Here is a 21,368-nt window from a genome sequence, read left to right as displayed (position 1 = left end):
CCACACATTAAATCTCACCCTGATTAAATGGTTGGATAGACTTAAGCCCTGAAGCATTAGGGTAATACTGCTTCCAAAATGTTTGTCATCATTAATTTTAAAAACTCAATATTCTTGTCATCCATACAAACATCTAATCTCTTTTTGAATCCTGTTAATTTCTTACCTTCGGTGACTTGGTGGCATGAATTTCACGTACTTTAATTACAATGGCACCAAACATTCTAACTCCAGCAGAAGTTCCACATGGTCTGTCACTTTTGAGCTCTTGGAAAACAGTCCATTACTTAGCTTGTGATAATATTTCTATTACATATCCAATTTTTGCCCTCCCTTTGTTAAAAGTGCAGAAAAAGCTATTTCTAGTCTTTCAAAATTTGCACTGTGTTCTGAAGTCAGATGATTGTTTTTGGCAAAACAGTATGGTAACTGAAAAACAGTTTCTGAAGTTGGAAAAGTTAGATGAAATTAACATTTGACAAGTTTGGAAACTTTTTGAATGGGGAGGGAATCTATCATCTTCATAATGCTGAGGTTAGTATCTTTAAAAATATACAACCCCAATTCTCTAAAATAAAATAACCTAATTTTTAACTAAGGCACTGCCATTAACCAGGTCTCCGCACACTTTACAAGAACCATCTTAAGTTTTTATTGATTTTCTGAAGTTCGCATGGTCTGAAAAAATGGGACTGCAGATGTAGCTCAAAAGGTAACAAATACACATAAAAAGATTTGGTTGGTTGGTTTCTTGCATATTCTTTTTTGTGCAGCAACACCTAAAAAATGTAAGTTAGAAACCTGCAATCCGACGTCCTAAGGACTGTACAGAGAATAAAGATAGCCCCTACCACAAACAGCATGCACTGTGGGTATGAGACAGAGACAGCTGATGGACATAGACCAGAGAGCAAAGAATGAGGAAACAATGTTTTACATTGCCTTAAGGCCACTGTTACTTATACAAAGATTCTGCACACAGAAAACCCCTTCCTCCTACCACTTTACACTCTTTCCATTAACAACTGGTCCCAAAATCCCTCTTGTTAATGCATTCATCTCTTCAGCAGAGAAACTCCATGGGGACTCCAACAGAGCTCTTAAGTAGGGGCCGCAAGCCCTTAGCAAATCTTCCTGGGTTAAAGGACTTCATATCTAGGTAAACAGACCACAGACCTTACAGAAGCACACAGATTTCTAAGTCATCCAAGGCCAAGCCAACTAGGTAGAAGGATTTTAAGAAGGCTGCCTGAAGTGCTCTCTAGAAATCCTGATAATTTTTTAGCAAGCAAGAGATGAAGACATATTTGTTAACATAGCTGTCACAGAAAACATATATTAGTTTGCATACTTGTTCCACAGGAAGAAGATACCAGTATTTTAGAAAATTCCACAACCACACCCATACTTTGTCAGACTCTTAAATTATTGATATGTATTGTCAATTTAAGAGGAAAAGCCTTAAAGAGAGTTACAAAAACAAATATGAGGAAGTCAGGAAGTTATTGTGTAGGAATTAAACAAGCTCAAGAGATGCAGAATTTAAGGTATTCCTGTCACTCTCCACTGCCTCCCAGGAAGGCTGATGTGTACAAATATCAAACTGTTTTTTTTATCTCAAGTTACCTTATTGGTTGTTCAGCCACAAATCATGTCACTTTGGCTACGGACTAACCCTAACTAGAGCTGATGAAAGGATGAAGATTTGTTTTAAAGAGCTTACAAAGAAAATGAGTTTGTGCAAATTGTTTTAATGATGTGACAGACAGACAGACAGACAGACAGACAGTTTTTTATATTAACAATTCAGGTCCTGCTTAGCCTGAAAGACTATGTTGACTAGTGACTATATCGAGAAATCAGAAGCATTGAGAGTGAAAGGTCAGACTTGCATCAAAAAAAAATTGGCAGCACAATCAGACTAGTAGTGTCATCATCACTCCCCACCACCAAACTTCCCTTATTCTAAAGACAGCTGAAACCAGATTTTACCTGCTTTATATTGGTGAAAGGAGCAGGCTGTTCTGTGGAAAAAACATGCTGGCTTAACTGTGTCTGCATACTAGGGTTTAGCAGATAATGTTGGGGCCGCAGGGGGGGAATGGAAATCACATACCTACCCCAACAGAAGTTAAAAAGTTTATCGTGTGTTGTTAATGTGTCTAAAGTTGACAGAAAAGGGGGAAGGCCATCAGTCCAACTGATTTTTAAAAAGTGTTTAGGTTTTTTGTTTGGTTTTTGTTCACACTTATTTAACTTCAATGATTGATTAACATTTTGGATAAAGAAGGTCTTTGTTAAAGATCTGACATCTCCACCCCTTCAATTAAGGTGTTAAGAGTTCACCACAACAGTACTTTGAGACCCAAGCTCCCTTCCCTCCTCTCCCCAAAGAAAGTCCTCAAACAATGTCTGAGAAACCCAAACCTGTTAGTAACAGGTTGAAAAGCAAAGGGACCTCTTGTTTATTTGTTATCTGAGTAATGGTCTGATGCGAGACAGGGGGAAAGTGAATCCCTTTGGACCCGCTTTATACATCATAAAGTAGCAAAAAAGCAGGGTGCAAGCTCATATTAAAAATCTTTCTCAAGATTATTTTGAAAAATACAGTCATCACACCTACCTGGCCAGTTACACACAGGACAGTCCTGCATCAAGATATAACATACTACCATTGTAATATACAAGATACTCCATCTAAGTACAGAGCCTTAGGATTGAAGGAAAAAAAAAAAAGCATTGTGATTTAATGATCATTGTTTACAATGCTGTTACCAGCCCAAAACTTAACTAGCTCTCCTCATTCTCAAGACTCCTTGTAATCAGTTTCTGGACTGCTATTAGCTGCCTGGAAAATGAGGAGAGACAGCAGCCTCAAACCTGACTAGGTGCCTTCAAGTGCAGCCCTTTGACCGCAGCTTCCCCCTTCACTGTTTCTGCTGCATTTCACTAGACTATAATTAGTTGCAAAGAAGAGGGCAGAGCTGAAGGATGCCACACACTTAAACAGTTTATGTATTTATAGGTTGCGTGTTACAATGGAAACAACAGGCAAGAAGTTGGGACTGGCACCCTGTTATGCAGGTAAGCAAACCCTACATTCACCCAGGACACAGATCAGCCAAGTGCCCTGTACCAGGAAACCAGTTCTTAGGGTTGGGTCTCCAAGAGAAAGCAAATGCATGGCCCACACACACCGGTACAGAACACAAGCCAGTTGCAATTATAGACAAGAACAACTATGTTGAACGTAGTAGTACAGCTGCTCTAGACAGCAACACCTGTTGTCACCCAAAGGTAGCTTCTCTTAAGTGTAGATGGAGCCTAAACGTAGAAGCAGACTAAAAATGAACAGACGACAAATTAAGGCTGCCTGGCATGTGTCGGTTGTGTCTTTCTACACTCTCCCATGTATTTTTTTTTTTTTTTTTATTCGCTGTAACTCCGTGTTTCCTAGCTTTCCAACATTTTGGGTGTGCACTGACCCAAGGCAACTGTCAACTAAAAAGGGAAAACTACGGATTTCTTCCCCCCCACCCCACCTGTTCCTTAACTTTCAATATTCACTTGTGAGTCTTTTGCACGGCAACCTAGGACTGCACCTTTCCAGCAGCAGGGAAGCTCGCAAGAGTAAAACCCGCTTTCTGACAGAGAACCATTGAAGGTGGCAGGACCAGGAAAAAAAAAAAGAAAGAAATTGCAGAAAAACCCAGCCAGGCCTGACCTTCCTCCCTACTTTCCCCTACCCAGTTTGGACACTCATTAACCTCCCCAAGGACAGGCACTTTCCTGCCAGGCCACAGCCCTCCTCCCACAAAGAGGTGCTCCCCGAAACCAGGATTCGCTCCCCAGACCAATGAGCTGGGCTGACACCACAGGGTGCCTACTCTAAGGATACCCCACACTCCTCCCTGCACACCCAGTGCTGCAACCCCTCGTCAGGGAGCCCCCAACCCAGCACAGTGCACACATGTAGTAGGTGGGCAGTGCAGAGTATGGTGTGTGTGCACATGTCTGTGAGTGGGGCCCCCACCCCAGCACAGCCTGTGTGTGCGCCCCCCCAACTCTCAAACTTTCCCGGGGGGAAGGTGTCCCTTCCTCAGGCGCGCGCGCTCCCCACGCGCGCACACACTACCACTTACCGCGTGCGACCAGGCGGGGGAGGAGGGGGAGGGGGCGCGGCTCAGGCCCGGGCGGGAGGGGGCGGCGCAGCGTGTGCCCCCGGCGCCGGCGGAGCCCGTCCCCTCCCGCAAACACACACAGGCTCCATTGTCCGCCAGCGCCTCCCCGCAGCCCCGCACACATGGTACCGCCCATCGCCCCCCCACAGCACAAGGAGAGGACTAGTGCCGCCCATCGCGTCCCTCCCCGCCCCGGGAATAGTACTGGCCCCTACTCGCTCAGGAGATGGTCCCGCCTTTCAGAGCTCTCCCCCCTCCCCTGCTTCCCGGAATGGTACAGTCCCAGAGGAGGCGCCTGCCCCCTCCCATGGCACGAACAGCTTTCTTAAAGAGACAGGCCCGCGCCCATGCCGCCCCCCCCCCCCCACCCGACCTTTCCGCGCCTGCGGGAAAAGCACCGCCTTTACCTCCCCCATTCATCTTGGTTCCTCCCCCTCAATTAACATAGCCTGATCCCCCCCACCCCGCCGCGAGGTGGTACCGCCCCCTCCTTCTCTTTTAAAGAGACAGCCGCCGCTCGCGCCTCTTAAGCGACACTGCCCCTTTCCCGCCCCCCACCCTCCCGCGCCGGGCCCGCGACAAGGAGGGGCCGACGCCTGCCCCGGGGTAACCGGTTGCCCTCGATCAGGGGGAGCCCCGCCCCGCCCCAGGGTAATTCGCTCCCCCTGCAACACACACACAAGTACATGTACACACAAGTGCACATGTGTATAAGTGCGCACACATGTATACACACATACATGTACACCTGAACAGCCACACGCATGCACACATACACATACCCACATAGTACATGTGCATAAAACCATATGTACACACGTGCACACATAGTACACACATACATGTACACATACACACATGTACCCGCACAGTACACACACGTACCCGCACAGTACACCCAACACACCCACCCACATATGTACACACATATACACATAGTACATGCACACATACCCACATAGTACACACACATACACACAGGACCCACATAGTACACTCACCCACATATGTGAACACATCTACACACACATACCCACATAGTACACACCCCCACCCCCACATAGTACACACACACAGACACATACACACATATGCACCCACATGTACACGCACAGGAGAGGCCTGTACTGAGCCCCTCCCAGGAAGCCCCAGGCGTGGGCTCCAAGGTGACAGGCAGGGTTCTGCCATGGGCAGGGCAAGGGCTGGGGCTCCTGAGCCCTCAGCAGAGGACAAGCAGGAGCCAGGGCCACAGCGAGGGACGGGCCCACTGGAGGCTTTTGGCTCGCCCCAGCAATCCTGCTTGGTTCCTTTCTTACCCCTGCTGACTCCAGCTGGCCCAGTCCCGAGGGAAGCTGACTCCCTGTCCACAGATCTGACCGTGCTCCTTGGGGGCATGGGCCATAAGGGCAAGGAATACCTTCCTGGCTTCACTCAGCCTGGAGCCTGCAGCAGTACCTACAATAGCAAGCACTCTTCCAAGGGGAAGCCGAGCCCAACATGCAGTCCCCCAAATGCACCCGCACAGACATACGGCAGGGAACAGACACACAGACTGAAGGGAGCTGTGGACCAAGGGGAAGGGTAACCCAGAAATAGGAAATGAAGGAAGGATTTCCCTTCAGTCAAACTCAGCAGCAGCAGGGAGGTCTGACTGAGCCCCAGATGAGGCAAAGAAAACAGCTAAAAATGGAGCATTTGCTCACTGGCCAGCGGCTGACAGGTTTGGTTCTGCCCCCGAGCTGCCAGCAGCCTGAAGAACCCATTGTAACGGGTCTTTGGACCTTAGTGCGACAAAGAAAGCATTAGCCTCTGCAGCAGCCTGCAACTGAATGAGGAGCAACAGACACTAATGAAAAATTGGCACAACATACCAAATGCCAAATATGCTGTAGAGCCCCATCCTGGGCATATGCTTCACGTTTTGTGGATTAAATGTCAGTGTAATCTGAAACCGTCTGATAGCCAGCATTTTGAAGGTTTGCAGCAGTTCCCAACCCCTTTCATTCTGTGGATTATTCTTGAGACAGACAGAGCGAGCCCCTTCCACAGACCTACCTCCCCTCCTTATACATTCAGTCCCCTCCCCCAGTCTCACAAAACATGTTCTCCAAATCTTGCATCCTGCAGACCACAAGGAAGGGCCCAGCGATCCAGAGATCTGCTGTGATCTATCGTTGAGAGAAATTTGAGGTGTGTCATTTCACAGTACGGGCTGATATTCCTGCCAATGAAATAATTTTCCTGCTTAAACGAAGAGATTTTGCCCTTGTTCCTCACTCTTCAAATGACACCGCCCCTCTCCTTCTTCAGCTTCCCCTCTTAAAATCACCCCCACCCTATGAAAGTAAAGTCATTACAGAATAAGGCCTTAAGAGAGTTATACCAGCATCGCTAGATCTGATATAATTATTCTGCAACAGCTATGCTGGTCAATTTTCTTGGACAGATAAAACTTAAATCTGTCCTCTTCCCTTCTCAGCCTTCATTCTTAAAGTGCTGCTTTTTTTCCCCACCTACCCCTCCAGTGGGAATTTCTCCCCCCCCCCAACCACCATCTTGACAGGGCTGAACGCAGGCCTTGCATTAACTCTTTGCAACTGTAGTTTTTCCATTTCCAGCCCACCAGGCAGCTTCCCACACTCAGAGGGATAATCTATAGCTAGGCTTCCCCCCCTACAGTGTCCCAGTGTGGTTACTAGCAGTAACCACACAGGTCTGCATTTCTCCTGGATCCACTTATTGCAGGAGCAGAAGGACAGTTTGAAAAGGTAATGCCTATTTATTACAGAGAGGGCAGCATCAATTTTGGCTGCTATTTGGAGGCAGGGACTGTCTCTTACTAGGTCTGTACAGTGCACAGTAACATGGAGCCCCACTCTGATCAGGCTTCTGAGCACTGTGGTAACAAATACCAGCATAAATAATGAATAGATATGCACAATGATACTTCGCTTACAGGGCCTGATCCTGGTCTCCTTGGAAGGGAGCTCACTGCCCCAAACAGTTTAGGCTGGGATTTTCAATAGAGCTTAAGAAAGTTAAGTTCACTGAATTTAGGTGCCTTTTAAAATCAAGGTTTAGCCCTGACAATAACAGCTGCTATCGGAGAAGATGCATCTGATGGCATCTCTTTCCTTTTCCTCTTTCTGAGCATTATTCTTCCATCTTACCTTTTGACTGTAACAAATCAGTGTTTCTCAACCTGTGGGTCGAGACCCAAAAGTGGGTTGCAAAGAAAATATGAAAGGGTTGTGAACAAACTTTAAAAATTAATTCTCTTTTAAAGGAGAAAAACGTAGGAAACCTTGGCTTTCCCCGGCAGGCTGGCAGAGCTCCAGCCTGTGAGGGGCTGCTTAGGCCCCGCCGTGCCCCACATACACCCCTGCCCAACACACTGGGGGGCTGGAGCCTGGGGGCAGTGGGTTGGGAGTGAGGGGCACTGGGTTGGGACTAGACACTGATGTTGACAAGTGGGTGCTGGTACAAATAAGTTTGAGAACTACTGCTGTAAATGATGTAAAAGTGATAATGAAAAAAATATTGGTTTTCCCCTAGCCCCAATCCATATGGAGGTCAACAACTGCATCATATACAAAGCTGTAGACAATTAAACCTTCAGTTCCAGTGTGAACCCCACCATGCCCCATGCTCCCCTGATTCTCCTCCCAACTCATCTTCTCATATCTATTCCATTCTCTCTTTTTTGGAGCAGTTATCAATGCAATTTACTCTCAGAGTTAAGTTGGTACATCACCATCTACTTTTGGGAATTCGCTACAGCAAACTGACAAGAGAAGTGAATTCCCAAGGCAAAGATTCTCAGCAGAGAAATCCCTAGTGCTGTCCTTGACAGGTTGTATCATGGGAATTAATGACAAAAGGCTCCCAGCTGATCCTAACTGCTCTGACAGTCTGTAAGGCAGCTTTTCAGGTAAGCAAGACCCAGACCATTCAAGGCTTTTGACATTATTGTGCCTCTACCTGGAGCTGCGCCCAGAAACGAGGACTTTACCTTCCCCATCCACATTCTTAAAATTCAGTCCAAAGAGCCCAACTGCGTTAGTTCTTCAGAGCAATACAACAAATCCAAGAATATCTAAGAACATCATAGCTCTCCCTGCTCTGTAAGTAACAGCATCAGAACTTCATGGCAACAATAGAGGCAGTCTCAACCTTCTTGCACAAAAAGCAGTCCCCTAACATAAGAATTCACTGCAACTCAAAAGCACAGCTGAGGATCTCCAGTCCTGTTGAACAGATAACAGAGGTACACTTAGGTACACCAGCCAACTCAATACATTAACATAATACTTCATGTACAGACTGACACTTGGCACTCCCTGCTCATTACTCTCAGGCCCTTTCAGGACCCAGTCCCAATGGCTAGATTTCATAGACACTAGGGCTGGAAGGGACCTCAGAAGATCATCGAGTCCAGCCGCCTCCCCCAGGGGCAGGAAGTCAGCAAGGATCATAGATAGGATCCCAGCAAGATAAACATCCAAATTTCTCTTGAAGGCGTTCAAAGTAGGTGCTTGAACCACCTCTGGCGGCGGTCTATTCCAAACCTTGGGGGCTCAGACAGTAAACAAGTTCTTCCTTATGTCCAGCAAGAAACGGTCATGGAGGAGTTTATGACCATTTGACCTTGTCATCCCCTGGGGAGCTCTGGTGAACAGACATTCCCCCAGATCCTAGTGAGCACCCCTTAAAACCTTATAGGTGACCACCAGATCACCCCAAGCCTGTGCTTTTCCAGGTTGAAGAGTCCCATAGCCGTCAGCCTCTCATCATAAGGTCTGTTATCCTGACCTCTGATCATGTGCGTGGCTCTTCTCTGGACTCTCTCAAGCTTCTCCACGTCCTTTTTGAATTGTAGAGCCCAAAACTGGACGCAGTACTCCAGCTGCGGCCTCACGAAGGCCGAGTACAAGGGGAGAATGATGTCCCGGGATTTGCTTGAGAAGCATCTATGGATACAAGCCAGCGTTTTGCTCGCTTTACTAGCCACAGCATCACATTGCAGGTTCACATTCATCTTGTGGTCAATCATGACCCCAAGTCCTTTTCGTCCATAGTGCTAGCCAGCGTAGCACTGCCGAGCCTATAAGCATGCTGCGGGTTTTTCTTCCCAAGGTGGAGATCCTTGCATTTTTCAGCGTTAAACACCATCAGGTTCTTGTCCACCCATTTCCCGAGCCTGTCAAGGTCAGCCTGAATCACCCTCCTATCCTCAGGTGTGGACACTTCACCCCAGAGTTTGGTGTTGTCAGCAAACTTGGCCAGTCCACTTCTGATACCAATGTTCACATTAATGAAGATGTTAAATAGTATAGGCCCAAGGACAGAGCCTTGAGGGACTCCACTGGTCACAGGGCACCACGACAATTGACTTCTGTCAACCACCATCCCCTGGGTCCGACCACAGAGCCAATTTCCCAGCCAGCGGATTGTGGTGGACCCAAGGCTGCAGTTAGTCAGTTTTTCCAAGTGGTGATCATGGGATACCAGATCGAGGGCTTTTTTAAAGTCAAGATATACAACATCAATCTCCTCTCCCTTGTCCAGGTGACAGGTCACCTGGTCATAAAAGGAAATAAGATTGGTCAAGCAAGACCTACCAGCAACATCGGACTAGATGATCTGCTCAGGTCCCTTCCGACCGTAGAAACTATGAAACTATGAAACCCGTGCTGGCTATCTCTCAGGATGCTGCCATCAGCCAGTCTGTTAAGAATGGCCTCTTTGATACAGACATTACACTTTTACCAAGCTAAGGGATCAGAAACCGGTCTATACCCGTACCAGAACAGAAGTCTGGCTCACACAGACAGGTTTAAAATGGAGGAACCTGACTTATGCTATGCCACATTCAGAAAACTGTGCAACTCAGATGGATTCTGTCTCAGGTTTTTTTAATGTCTTTACCTAGCCACAAATACCAGTCATGTACAGGTGTGTACACATGTGAGTATAGTCCCATTGAAAGTCAGTGAAGCTACTCATGCAAATAAAGTTAACAGCATGTGTAAGTATCTCCAGGTTTGAGGCTTTATTCTCCTGGACAATTATGTCTTTTCTCCTGTCCATCTGCCCTAGATTAAAGTCAACTCTCCTCTCCTGCTATTATCACACTGGTGTTCCAAACAAAACAAGAATTTAACCGCAGGATCAAATAATAAATTGGGCCCTTCAAGCTATTCAGAGCCCCATTACATCTCCATAAAGCAGTGATTTTCAACCCGGGTGCGGTGAATTCCTTTTAAGTGTGCTATGGGATGCTGTGCAATAGTAGCACTGTTAGGTGTACAAACATGAGTTACAAGATAACGCCAGAGATTTCAAATACATTCACACCCGTTGCATTCTTTTGGAATTCTTTGCAACAGAAGAATTACTCTATTATTTTTCCATCGTTAAAAAAAAAAGAGTGAAAGCTATGAGCTGTCATTTTCCAAGGGGTGTCTTGAGCCTTGACTCGAAAATGGTTGAGAACCACTGCCTGAAGTAACTCTGTTCTGTTCTGTTTCTTTACGGTGGGCCAGTAATTATTGTCAAATGGAGAAAGGCAGCTGCTATTCAAAAGTCAGCGTTTGTCAACAGTTACCACACAGATTACTGTGGCTCTTCCTCACAGTTAGCAGGTATGGTTGCTGCATTACAAGCTCTTTGAGTCCCACTTCTACTTCTGTTGAAGTCAAAGGACACTTTATCATTGACTTCAGCACAAGCAGAATTGGGCCATTTGAAGCACTTCCTATCCTTTTCAGTTTCTAGATTGTTTCACCTCTAGCAACTTTCTGTTAAAATTATGCCACATACTTTCTGTCTGTGGAAGCATTTCCCTCTTGCAATGTGATTATAGCCTTCCAGCAGTGAAACTCCACTAACTCCTGAAAAGCTTAACCCACTATGCTGCCTGGCATCTTATATATTCATGTACACCTGCACAAGGAGGATGGAAAATGCTGTCACTGTTGTGTGTGGCAAATTCCAGCTGGTAGCAGGGTTCTTTGCACCCATTTTGGGCACAAGTGTAAAAGATTACAAGGAATGCAAGACTACAAACAACCAGATGCAATGAATTCTCTCCTCCAAGCTTAGGGTTTTACATGGCTGCATGTTCTAATGAGCCTTCTAGAAAGGAAACGATAAATTCTGGAAAAAACCAAGGTGATTAAGGCTCTAATACTGCAATCAGCTCGGCATGGGCACAGGGGGCTGCCTACATGGAGCTCATTGCAGGATGAAGGTCTAAAACAGGAGTCTGTGAAAGAGGCAGTACAGGTCCAGAGGGAAGGCAGTTAAAGATCTACTATTAACTTAAAAAACACTCTTCTGTCTGAAACTGTTTTTACCTATTACTGTTACAAGTAATTCCTAAAATTACTGTGACTGGATGTATGCTTCTGGGTTTTTTTCCAGTTTGGTGCCATTCTCCATTTGATCATGCTGGGTATCTAGTCTGCTCCCCCTCCTTCCCCTGCCCCAAATAAATAAATAAATCAGGTAGGCCCCATTCCTACAAATGCTTAGGGCACGTCTATACCACCTTGGACAGTGCTAGAGGGCGCCACCATAAAAATATGCCTGCTCCCGCTTGGCACATATGTATGTCTAAAAAATGTCACATACCTGTGGCTGGCACAAGCATACCCAAGAGAGAGAACCTGAAAGCAGCACTGGGTGTGCCATGGGCATGAGCCAAAATAAACTGTCTGATACTTTTTTCAGCTTTCAGAGTGTGGAGTGGGAGTGAATAGATGGGATATGCTGTCACCCTAGCACTATCTGACACAGTGTAGACATGTCTGAAGTGTGCACCACCTTAGCTAAACTGCACAGATGCTCACATGCAGCGCAAGGTGGCCTACAATGGGAGCTTGTTTTTTGGAGTCCACTTACATTGGTGTATTCAGCAGCTCGACCTCAGTCTTACACCAACTTTCAGTGTATTTGATGTCCTTGATTCAGGGCAAAAGGACATTGCCACAGCCTAGGAAGTTGTCAGACCTTTTGTGCCCTTATCCTACTACTTCATCATGAGACTAGTTGGTGACAAGATGCACCCTGCCAAACCAGACTAATTGCACCTCTGGCCAAGTCTGTCCATTGCCTTGTCTATGCCCATGTATCTTCATGGGTTGAAACCAAGAAAATGATATTTCAGCTCAGAAGGAAGATTTGTGAGCAAAGGTTTTTTCAAAAGGAATATCCTTCTCCCCTTATAAACTCAAGACAGCTATGGTCTCTCCTAGATAAGTCATCCTAGCACCAGTAAAGAGGATGTTCTTTGTAGGCTGCTGCACTGGCCTTGGCCACCGTTGCTTTTCTAACTTATCCCAGGCCATCCAAGGCCCATGGATTGCTAGGGAATGCCCTCTGTGCCAGCAGAACTTGCAGTGGGGGCCAAAGGGCACTGCTGACGCAAGCCCAAAGCCTCTAACTGCCTCTGAAGTCAGGGGGAGTTGGACACCAGTCTCTGATAGCATATTTGGCTTGACACCTCTCCAGCAATGCTATAATAAAATAAAAATAACTTCAGCGTGACTTCCTCTCTAGATTGCACATGAAGGAGAAACCAATCCCCCACCGTCACACACACTGGTCTGTTAAAGTGAATGGTTAAATCCCTGCCGTGAACAAGTAGGCGTTGTTGTCTGTTTTGTGTGGCAGAAATCAATATTCCCACCTCCTCTCCTTCTGGTATTTCACCTTGAGATACTCACACTCAGACAGATGAGATCTGAATCTTACTCACTGTTACCACAACTTTTTTCTTTCCCTCATTTCACAGGGTCACAGATGTTCTTGGAGCACTAACCTGACTGTAATTTACCACTCAGCTCCCTTGCCAGAGCACTGCTGGTGCCTGAAGTACACCGAGTCTCCTTCCACATCACAGAGCCATAGCTAGTCCTCGCTGTATTTCTGCATCCTCTATCCCAGTCATTTTGCTCCCTGTGAGCTCCAGTAACCTTTTCTACACCACAGCCTCTCTTCTTCCCTGCACCCCTGTAATTGATTCCTCACAGCTCACCTCTTCTACAATGTACCTGCTGTATACAGCACGCGTAACACATTCAGGATTCCCACTTCTTTTCAACCCATCTCTTGGCAGTTGCTGTGTTGAGACCTGCATGGATGAGTGCTAGCTAACCAATGTCAGTCCAGACAAGTCTGAAGATGTTGGATGAGAGGAAACAACCAAAAGATATTGTGAGCGTATATGAAGGTAACAAACTCCCAACCTGTGAGTGTAAGCATGTGTCTGGTTTTTGGTGTTCAGATTCGGTGGTCTGGTTACACTCCCAAGCATAAGCAGACAACCAGGTAGCAACCCCAGTGGGATGAGTGATTTTTTTAGTTTATGTATGGCCATGAACTAGTGACAGTCTTTCATGGATACAGATCACTCTGTAACCATTCATGCTTCTGTCACCCAAGAATTAGGCTCTTGCAATATACTCAGCTTGCACTTTAAACCCATTCACTGAACTTGGTGCAAAATTCAGCAACCCACTTCCTAAGCCATGCATCTCACTGTGATCATTTTTACACTGGCATTCATGATCTGCCTGCCTGCTGGCTTCTCAGTTGATCTTGACCTCTAAAGGCCTAAGTGGCCAGAAATCTACTTATATGAAAAACTTCTCACTTTACCATGCTATTGCAACTGCCATCAGCAGAAATGCTCAGACTGACTCCCCCTTTGTAAAAAAGAAAGCTGCCAGCAGGCTGATTTCATAACTCGGGCCCTAAGCTTGATCCAAAACATCCTTTGTTTGAGAAAGAAGGGAGTCTTTCATCGATGATTAGGAGTTAGAGGAGAAGGAGAGATCAATCTTTAGCTTGCCTGAGTTTGCTGGTGGATTGCTGAGGTTATAACGAAAGAAATTTTGATATTCAGAATTTCAGAAATGTCAAGAGATTGAATGCTAGACCTGCTATTATACATTTTGTATAAATTTAAATTATGTACATTCCTGAGGTACTGATTACTTTGATATTTAGATGCTGTAAAATTGTTTTATATAAAACAATTAGGTATGTCCAAAATAAACAAGTATATTTTTCTCTTGCTGCTTGGTTATTGGTATGTGTGTCAGAGCATGTGACTGACTTCCTTCATCTCTGAATTACCAGAACCAATACAAAACACTTGTCCTGATTAACAAAGATCCTATATAGAAATAGCATATCTCTTTCTGAGAAAGGCAGGATTCTTCCTCTTCTTGGGAAAGTGCTCATGAGTTTTGGGTTAACTAATTAAAACTCTTCCTTCAACTTGCTTGACTTTCAACCTGGACCTTCTCTACCATAATGCATTGGATGACAGTAGCTGCTATGCACGTCCTGGGTCCTTGTAGTTCAAGACAAATACCACATGTAGAATTGGAGTTGGTCATGCACAAGACCCTCTGTAGACCACAGAGCACTGATGTGATATGCTCACTTTGGCTTATCCTGCTTAGGTCACAGACCATTCATCAGCTGAGGTGACTGACAACTGGCCACCTAGAGGTGAGAAATGTATGGAATGCTGTAACTCAATCATTATCGAAGCAGAATGAATGGATGAAGATTTCTTACTAAAAAGAGATGAGGAAGGTGCTCTTGGCACTTCCTTCCATTTAGATATCTAGCATCAAGAAGTCTAGCATGAGCCTTTGACAAACAATATTTAATAAATAGGATACAGAAGCCTTCAGTGCTGGAGATTGAAGGTACATTAATTGGAAGAAGAACTGTCAATCTTTCTTGGGTTCAGTTTGCACAAGTTGATTATATTCGAGTTAGGATAGCCTGTAGGCACAGAGGTCATTTGGGAGTCTGTTCTCCGTGCCGACTGTGTGGCATTATGACCCAGGTCATCCTATAGGTTTTACTGAGAAAGATGTTAAAGGGGACTAGAGACTGGACTGAGCCCCACGGGAAGGAAGAACAACAGCCCATAACAATCTCTGGAACCTAGTGATTTCTGCTTCTTGCTGGTTTTATGTCTTCCCGTCCATTTAAAGACTGTACTTTCCCCACTTTTATTTGAAACATCCTGTAACAAACTCTCCAAAGAGAAGGATTTCTGTTTCTTTCATGGAGTAGTTCTGGATTTAGAGGAGCTGGCAAGGCACCATGGGATTTGGCGAGAATATGTTCTCTGCTTCAGAAGTATTAGGCGAAGCAAGGTTCCCAATGTGCCAATGGAACAAGACCATTGATTTCAACAGAGTTGCACTTGCTGAAGTCTGGCTGCTATCATATAACAGAAAGTCAGAGCAGTTGCCACAGTCCAGGTGCTGCGGTTATCTAGAGCAAAATCTGGGATTTTAAGGTAGCGTGTATATGAGCTGTAAAGGAGAGGCTGAGCCCAAACCTTTAGTCTGTTACCCAAGAGTTCCTGCAGCTACCAAGAGAACTCAGACCCTAAACTGACTGCCCAAATGGGGCTGAGGAATGAATGCTGGCCTTTGAACTGGTGCCCATGGGCTCTTCCTGATGAAAGGGAAATGTTAGCATTGCAGACTCAATGTAACATCACCACTGTTGTGCTGTCTGATAGCTGTGTGGCAATCCATAGGCCCTACATGCTGAAAAGAGACTCTCAGATCCTCTACCCAGTGAAGAGCTGCATCCCTTGTAACAATCACAGATGACATGCTGGTACAAAGGCAAACAGCCTCTCAGTTCCAGCTCAGTTCTCTTTATAACCTACTTGAATTGCTGCATCTGACTAGGATACTGTGTGTTAGCCCCTGTCATCCTAGCCCTTGCTCTTCACCATTACATCCATGTCAGGGCTCCTAAAGTGATGGTGCAGGAGGAAGCGCCACACTGAACTGCTCATGCTGAGATCACCGTCTTTGACGTCAGGAGAGAGCAGGGTGTGGGACTGTCTGGCTCTGATCTGGGGTCTTCTGGCAGAATTTACAAGCAGACCTAAAGCCTAGTCAGCTGACAAAGCATCTCCTCGAGTGTACCACTTGACAAAGGGAGAAGTCTGGGACTGAATCAACACAGAAAGTCTTTTCAGCTTCACAAGTGGTCCCTAGACGCCACCAGGAAGAAACCTTGGCTTAACAGTATAGGCTGGGGTAAGCACTGCACACAGATCTAGTGAATAATGTTGAAAATCTATAGGTACAGAAAATATTTTAAAACAGAAAGGGGGAAATTCACTTGAAATCAATACTGTGAAGGTCTCTTATACGAAACACTCTGTAAAAAAGGACACATTTGCTACACATAAATCTTTAATGATATCTTGTACTTCCAACAAAGGCATTTTTAAAATACCAGATAATGTAATACACCTGATAAAACAATAATTCCCACATGGCAAAATCTGATTTTCACACCTGGTAAGTGAAATGACTCTGCTGTATCCCAAGGTCAGGGTTAGGGGTGAGGGTGAGCTGTTAATGGAGGGTTAGAGACCACATAACACATAATGGCTCTTCAGGGAGTGCCTTTCAAATACTCTTTTCATGTGCAATAATGCAGTATGATCAAAAAGCACAAGTTGCACAAACTGAAGTCATTGTCACCAACAATGGTTATAACTCTGCAGTAACCAGCTGACAGCGCGGCTTAAGGTGCCTGGCTGACGTTCCATTGCTCAAACTGAGGGTGGAGCTTGCTCAATATTTGTTCTCTTTTAGGAGCCATCCTATATTCTTTCATCTGTTTCCTAGTATGTCTTCTGCTGTACCCCAGAGTCAATCACCCGCTCTGTCCTAACAGCCGAACTCACTGTGAGGGAGAGCACGGCTATAGAACTGAGAGAACAAACATTTCAGCTGTATACAGCTGAGACCTCTGATCCGTGGAGAAAAAAAAAGAAAGAGAGAAATAAGCACAGTGAAAATCAAAGTAAAACGTCAACACCACACACTACTGGTAGCCATCCAACGTCCATCAGAATCTCCCCTAAATCAACAAGCAAGTCAGGCAGATATACCGGGATGGATGCAGAACTTGTCAATCACTTGGAAACAACCAGTATATGAAACCTACAGTGAGCAGACAAACCACCGAGTAGGAGAAATATACAGCTAGAATCCAAAGAGAACCAGAGCTGTATATACAAGCAAATTAGTGCTACACCAGGTGGGAGGTTAAAGACCTGACTCAATACCAATCAGAGGAAAAGTGGAAAGAATAACCCCAAGGACAAGACAGAGGAGTCAGAATTCCAGAGTATGAAACCTTTAATGCAACCAGCACGCTGTTCCAAATATTCAGGCCAAGTTCTGTACTAACTTGACTCCAAATAATCCCACTGATTTAAAAAAATGGCCCTGCTGATCTTGCAAACAGGTCTATACCAGAAGTTATCAAGGATACAAAACAAAGAGAACTAGTTACAAAGTGCTGCTGCACCTAAAAGCATAAGGGGTTTTAAAAATAAACCTTAAAATATTTGATGCAATAAATCATGAGCCTGATTCTGAGACATGCTGAGAACTCCCATTAACCTCAAATGGACACAGCAGGCGTTCAACACCTGGCCGGCATGAGCTTGGTGCTCTGTACACAGGAGTATACTGATGAGTATGTTTCTAGGGAAAGAATGAACTGTCTCCGAGTCGTCAGATGAGCAAGAGTAGAACCTTCTACCCACAGACAGGAAAGTAGTAACCTCCTTCACTTCCTCTGTGGCTTTAACCTAAACCACAACTCCTCCCTTTGGGTTGAGTCTTTTCTATACATTCAGATGCTAGTCAGCTTTTTTCTGCCTAGTACACAGCAGTCTGCACTGCCACACGGGAAAACCTCTTCCTCTTTTTTCCCCTCTCTTCCACATCCTCGTGCAGTTCCATTCCCATATAAGAAATTACTTTAAAAGTCTGGTCTTAGATATTAGATCTTCACTTAATATGAATACCTAAAATCAGTCAAGTTCTTCAGGTGCTCTAGTACTCAAAGTCACTAACATCCAGTGGCCAAGACAGGGAAACCCTGTTACCCCCTAAAAGAACCAACCCCCAAAGATTTTACTCAAGGAAGCATCAGGGGGAAAACACTCTAAATACAGGCTGACTAGGGCCCAGTCTGCATCAGTACAGCTGAGGGGCTGCTGTAGTTGTGCCAGCAAAACTTCTTGTGTAGATGCAACTCTGTTGAGAGAAGAAAATGAGGAGAGTAGCTCCAGCTGCTGGCACATGCTAATTACAGATGTTGCATTTGTCCCTGAACCAGTTGTGCCTGTGTCTGTCCCAGAAAAGAAGTCATAGGATTGGCATGTACAGGCATTGCCCTTCCAACCAGGGGTCAGTGAGGGGCTAAATACAGTACCAAGGTTCTTTGGGTAAATCCAATAACTTTTACTAGACCAACTCAAATAGTTGGATAAATGCTTATTTGCAACCTTTCGGGTACAAATACCCTTCCATCAGGCTGAGGAAGCATTTGCAGTTGGTTTGTTCTCCCATTGATTCAATCCCACAACTGTTGAGACATATACTGTGATGCCCTGGGACAAACTATTAGCACTTATCCCAAGAACCGTTTTAGGATATGTCCTGAGACAACAGACATGAATATCTGAACAACTGCAATTTGTCCCAGGAGAAAATGATTTTTCCCAGGACAAATGCCACATCTATTTGTATCTGCTGAATCTTCACTAGAGAGACACAGCAATAGTGGCAAAGGCTCTGTAATGAAGGCATGCCCTAAGACTCTCAGGATCTGACCCAGCACTATGAATAGGCCCAGTGTAGAAGCTGAATAGCAAGCATTCAAATGCAAGAAGTTAACAAAACATATGCTGCATCCACATGTGCATGGACGTTTGGTTCTCCGGGGACAAATAACGGAGGTGCACCTTGTGCCACCACTAGTTGTCCCCAGGGAATGCCTGTGCCACATGTGCTCTGGCATGCAGCAGGTTACCCTGGGTGCGGTAGGGGATACTGAGGCCAGCACTGGACTGGCCCTAACAGCCTTTCCTGGGGGCCTGGGGGCTGCAGCAGTGGCAAACCTGCTGCACAGAGCCTGGCTGGCAGCTGGAGCACAGCTCTGGCCAGCCTAGCTTTGGTTTTGAGCTGGGCACGCTGCCCCCGCATACGCTGCTTCCCATTTTGTTTCTGCGGGTTTTTTTGACCTCTGGATATCCAGGCATCAAAAAAACCCTGTGCTGCTCCCTTGCAGCGTGGAGAACAACCAAACATGTAGTATGTGGTACCCCAAACATGTCTGCAGTGCCACATACCACACAGCCACTCTCGTCTGGACGTGGCCATAACGGTTTACAAGCCACCAAACCCAAACTTAGTCAAAACTCTCCTTGATGGCAAGGGCATTTTCTTGTTATACAAATTAAGTAAATGTCTTTAACCAGTCCTAGAAAACCTATGTGTAATGCAGCATATGCTTGTATACATGTCTTCGACAGGCAATTTATCTACCAACTGTCTGCATTAGGGGGTTCTCAAATGGTGGTACTGGCATTACTGGTGGTACATGACTTTGATTGATGTCCCATTACCTCACTTCACAACAATGATTTAAGAAGGAGGTTTGTCAATGAAGGAAATTTGGAAGTAGCTTATGTACCTATATAAGACATGTCATTCATAAAACATTCTCGTTAACACACACTGAAAGGGACAGTTGAGATTGGAGGGTAGAGCGTACTGCACTCTCTTAAAGCATGCATGTGCTTGGCACTCAAGTAGACAAGTTCATTAGAAGGCAGTGTAGATTTGCTCCTTATAACTTAACCGGAGTGGAGATCCATATAGCACAAACTTTTGTGGGCTGAAGCTTTCTTCGTCAAATGCTGTGAAAGGACATGTACAAAGCTAACTTGTCTCTATGGTCATCATTAGAGCTAAGGGGGATTTGTAATTTCCTTCCCGTGGGAAAGCCTGGTGTTCCAACATTTTATTTTCATCCCAAATTGGGTCAAAGGGTTGACACACACATTCTTTTTTTTTTTGTGAAAAGAAATATTCTGAAAAAACCTGATAAGAACTAAAAACATCAGCATTAATGAACTCAAAGATTTCAGTTTAGCTTGCTGAACTGAGCCAATTAAGTTCAATATTAAACTGCATTTTCCCATTGCATTACGGGAGCCAGATGTTACCATTCGCTTCTCTGGGCCATGCCCAAACTCCTTCTAAGCACCCAAACTCATACCATGTACCACGTGGCTGGTCAGAGGGACATGCCCACTGCTTTATGGGACAAGGTGTCATTTGGGGAGGTTGGTTTGTAGGAGAGGTAATGTACTTACATGAAAATGCAGTTTAGTGTGTTGCTGAATTGTTCAAAACGAAATGTTTTCAGTTAGTTTAATACAGTGAAAGATGATAATTTGGGCTACTCTTCCTCTAAATAAAGTATTTTGCTTAGATTTTCCCGATGATGAAAAATTGAAGATATCTGTTTGAGAAAATTACATTTTCTATCAGAAAATCATTCCAACAAAACATTCTTAACCAGCTCTAATTGTGCCAGCCCTCAGGCACAATTTATTCCACTGATTCTGCTCTTTAAAGCCAGGCAGAAAATGGTTTCCCTGTTCTGCAAGACTTTCCAAGATTTCAAAGTAATTGTGCCTGATTCAAGATGGAAAAAGTCAAATGTTGAAAATTTTCAGAAACTAAACATTTTTTTAGAAGGGTCAGACAAGATCAAGCAAAATATTTCATTTTGATGATTTTGGAAGTTTGTTTCTTTTTCTAATTGTTACTTTACTTTTAGATTAACTTAAATTTTGAAATGGAAAGTCAGCAGGACCTGCCAACAAAACATTTTCATTTTGAAAATGTCAAAATGGGATGTTTTAACAAATTTCAATTTTTTTTCCGTATTTTTTTTCAAAATGGAGAAATTGGTCAAAATTAACCATTCTCACCAGCTCAGGGATGGTACAATCAACCAAGCACAACTTAGCCAAAAGGTCTGTAGGCACATCAAATTAAACATACTGCACATTTATATTAAAATATGCCTTTGTCATCATCAGAAACAGTCATGTTCAAATATAAGAAATCTGGCATGCTAATGTTGCTACAGAACCCTTAACCTTTACATTTCCTAATGCACTGATTTTAAATTCTCACCCTTAACATTATTTTAACATATATATTTTGTATATCATTTCCTTGTTTTAAAAGAGAAAAAGTAAAGAAAAAAGGGAGCAGGAGGAATATGTAAATGTGCATCCCACTGCGA

At 44.7% G+C, this 21,368-nt stretch overlaps 1 protein-coding gene across 5 annotated transcripts in view; it reads right to left on the bottom strand.

Moving 5' to 3' along the window:
* Positions 1 to 21,368, bottom strand: part of LOC149874291 (uncharacterized) — a 49,595-nt gene that overhangs the window by 13,272 nt on the left and 14,955 nt on the right. For 2 of the 5 annotated variants that reach the window (XM_090059470.1, XM_090059480.1), the window contains exon 1: positions 4,143 to 4,264. The exons of the other annotated variants lie outside the window; for them this stretch is intronic. The gene's annotated coding sequence lies outside the window, so the exon portion shown is untranslated. Of the gene's footprint in view, positions 1 to 4,142; positions 4,265 to 21,368 lie in introns of those variants that run through there. 5 annotated transcript variants of the gene reach the window in all.

This window comes from Crocodylus siamensis, chromosome 1, assembly GCF_052110815.1.
Source record: "Crocodylus siamensis isolate JL-2025a chromosome 1, ASM5211081v1, whole genome shotgun sequence".
NCBI classification, from domain to species: domain Eukaryota; kingdom Metazoa; phylum Chordata; order Crocodylia; family Crocodylidae; genus Crocodylus; species Crocodylus siamensis.
This window is presented reverse-complemented; position numbering and strand designations above follow the sequence as displayed.